Raw genomic sequence first — 3,592 nt, 5'->3', positions numbered from 1 at the left:
ACCTAGTATAGGCTAGGATGTGGAATTGACTCAGCCCATTGCCGGCCAGCAGAGCTGCTGGCCGGCAAGGGTCTTATGTTTTCGAGTGCTGCCCCGGACCTCTCTTGGTCCCTCATCCATGCCTGCCGGCAGAGCCGGACGGCATTGGTCAAGGAAGCCTGAATTAGTTTCTCCCCTTCCTTATATGCACTCTTTCGGTTGCCGGGCTTGGAGGTGGTGTACACTCTTATCCCGGCATCCATTCTATTTTTCTTTTTCTTCTAGTGCTGTACCTGTCCCGGCTGCCGGCCTATGAGGCCGGCAGCCGGGCAGGTGTAGTCCTCTGGTTCTTTTGCTGCCAGCTGGCATCGGTCTTGTACCTTTGCCGGCCGGCTTATGTCAGCCCTATGTCTGCTGGTCACCAAGAGTGTGGCCGGCAGCTGGGTACTACCTTGTGTAGTTGCTGGCCGGCAGCCATTGCCGGCCAACACTGGCTGTTACCGGCCGGCAGTTGCTGCCGACCGGCACAGGCATTTGAACCAAAGTGCTGCCGCCCTATAGCTGTTAAGTAGTATACTTTAAAGCTAGTTGTGGTGTGTGCCGGCCGGCAAGGGCAGGCCGGCACACATCCCCCTATACTGTACTAGTATTCTTCAGTATAACATATACAGTAAGAAGAAAACTATGGTAAGGGTTTGGTACAGCACTGTGTCTTCTAACACTATTGTTTTTTCTTGCACATCCCTTTGCTGTTGCCCTACAGATAGGAAGCTGAGTTCTTCCCTGTCTATTATCCAGGATTTTAAAATCATTGCTTAGGTGTGAGCTCCACCTGTTTCCTCTGGAAACCTTGCATTGGTTACTCTAGAAGAGATAAACCATTTTGATTTTATTATCTGGAAGGCTGCAACAATGGGTTGTGAGGGAAACACAAGTGTGTGTCTTTCCTTTCTGAATTGTTATGCTATACTATGCATATCCAGTGATACATAGTTCACTTGATACTCATGGAAATTTCTTCTCTTTACAGAAGGACACTCCGAAGTAGGGAAGTGCTTTCTGCAATGTCAGCAGCAAGAACCTCTGCGGACATGAGTTTTGTAGGAGACACGCAGCATACGCTGTCTCCAAGGATGATCTCCGGTATTGGGACCCTCAGGTATGTACTTTGTGCACTAACCTGATTACTTCGACATTTAAATAGCTAGGAAGAAGCTTCGTACCTGGGTAAGGGGCTTCCAAAAGAACACTTCTGGCCCTTATCTTCCAAGTGAGAAGATGAGGGCGTATCCTTTCCCTAAGGCATCAGCTGATGCAGTGATTCCCCAGCCTCAAGAGGAGATCCCCTAAGTTCAGATCCAGGTGGATGCTGAAGTCGCGGTCGCGATGCAAGACATCCAGCTAGATGACAGGATGTCTGATGTGGACGGGTGTCAGGAGGAAGACCTCCTGGCAGAAGCCCAGGATGAAGTTCAAGCCCCTCTATATCGGCCGGTCTCCCAGTAGAGCTGGGACAGGCCCTCTCTTCTATTGTTGGAATGATCCAACAAATGCAGAAGGAGAATCAGGAGAAGGCGGCTGCAATGGAACTGCAAATGCAGTGCCTTGCAGAATCACATGGGCCCCAGAAAAAGCTCAGTGTGGAAGACCTTCCCTTGTGCTCAGATGCTAACCCATGGAGGTATGCTGAGCACATGCCGATGACGACTGGAAAGATCGTCATCTCAGATAAGCTGGGCTCAGTTCCCCTGGAGGGTGGAATTCTGGCACAGCAAGGCATCATATCGGACTGTTATGTCCGGGCTGAGGAAGGAACCAGCTTCAAAGAAGGAGACAGAGCCGAAGGAGGTCATAGTGATGGACCATGCTAAGGCTCAAGCTCTACTTTCATCCTCGATGAAAGAGAGGGGCTTCTCTAATTCAAAGGTAGCCGCATTGAATAGGAAGCTCCCTTCCTTTGTGTCCTCGCCTACTAGAGCCTTCCCCTTTTTACAGAAAGGGTTTCTGGCTGTACTAAAAGCAATCGAGGCCAGCAAGTCTTGCCCCTCCCTAGAGGAGTGTAAACCCTTGTCCCTGGCCCTGCCTATGGACCACAAAGACTGGAAGGACGTCCATCTTACGTTCTCAGTGGGAAAGTTGGAGGCTGATATTGCCGGACGTCAGTTCGGCAAGGACCTCCCTAAGCTGTCTTTCTTTCTTTTGCGAAGTGAGTTCGATACAAAAGAAAGACTGACTGCCTCAATGTCTCTTCAGACTACTCTCGAGACGATGGCAAGTGACCCCAAGGTCCATGAAATGTTCATGGTAGTGGCCAAGCCTCATCTGGCCACAGTGACGAAGGACCTTTATGGCTTCGTCAAGGCAAGGAGAGCTTGTAGGGAGTTCGTGTTTACCTTGGCTACGGTGAGGCACGAGCCAAAGAAACTAATCTCCTCCAACATTTGGGGAAAAGACCTTTTCCCTACCGACTTGGTCAAAGAAGTTGTTGATAAGGCCGCCTTGGAGAATAGAAACCTTCTCCAGAAGTGGGGCCTGGCTATCAAAAGAAAGTCTTCCCCGGATGAGGGTCCTCAACCAAAGAGGAAGACTATGAGGACTAGGCTACCGTCTCGGCCAGCCAAGCCTCTTAGACAGCAACAGCAACTGCAATTGCCATTGCCCCCAGTGCCCCAGATCGTGGCACAAACCCCGACCACCTTTCAGTGGGTACCCCAACCGTGTCGACACAGTCCACGGCATTCACCCCAGCGTTCGAAGGGCAGTCTACTTCCTTTCGAGCAAAGCCTAGAGGAGCAGCCAGAGGCTCGTCTAGACGCCCCTCAAGGGGAAGGGGATTCAGGGGTGGTCATGGTCAGGAAGGCAAGACCTCAGGACGGCAGTCCAAGTGAGGTGATACCGGTAGGAGGGAGACTTCTGAAATTTCGGGATCGGTGGACCTTCGATCCCTGGGCCCACAGCTTACTCAAGAATGGACTGGGCGGGAGCTGGTACAGCACTCCACCCCCGTGCCTTCGGTTTTTCCAACACTCCACCCCCGTTATGGAGGAGTACGTTCAAGAACTGTTGGAGAAAAAAGGTGATCCGAAGGGTGAAGCCCATCAATTTCTAAGGGAGGCTGTTTTGTGTTCCCAAGAAAGACTCGGAAAAGCTCAGAGTCATTCTGGACTTGTCGCCACTCAACAAGTTCATAGTGAATTGCAAATTCAAAATGCTAACACTGCAACACATAAGGACCTTACTGCCCAAGAGGGCATATTCCGTCTCTATAGACTTGTTAGACGCCTATTGGCCCATTCCAATTAGCCATCGACTCTCCCCCTACCTAGGTTCAGGCTACAACGAAGACTATACGCCTTCGGAGCCATGCCATTCGGGCTAAACATAGCCCCAAGGATTTTTACGAAGCTTGCGAGCGTAGCTCTCAAATAATTACGCCTAAAGGGAATTCAGGTAGTAGCCTACCTGGACGACTGGTTGGTGTGGGCAGCATCCGAGACAGAATGCTTGCAAGCTTCCAGTCAAGTGATCCAGCTCCTAGAGTACCTAGGCTTCAAGATCATCAGAAAAAGTCTCGACTTTCTCCATCTCAAAAGTTCCAGTGGCTGGGAATCCA

The sequence above is a fragment of the Palaemon carinicauda genome, chromosome 14 (genome assembly GCF_036898095.1).
Source record: "Palaemon carinicauda isolate YSFRI2023 chromosome 14, ASM3689809v2, whole genome shotgun sequence".
Classification (NCBI taxonomy): domain Eukaryota; kingdom Metazoa; phylum Arthropoda; class Malacostraca; order Decapoda; family Palaemonidae; genus Palaemon; species Palaemon carinicauda.
Note: the sequence above shows the minus strand (reverse complement) of the source record.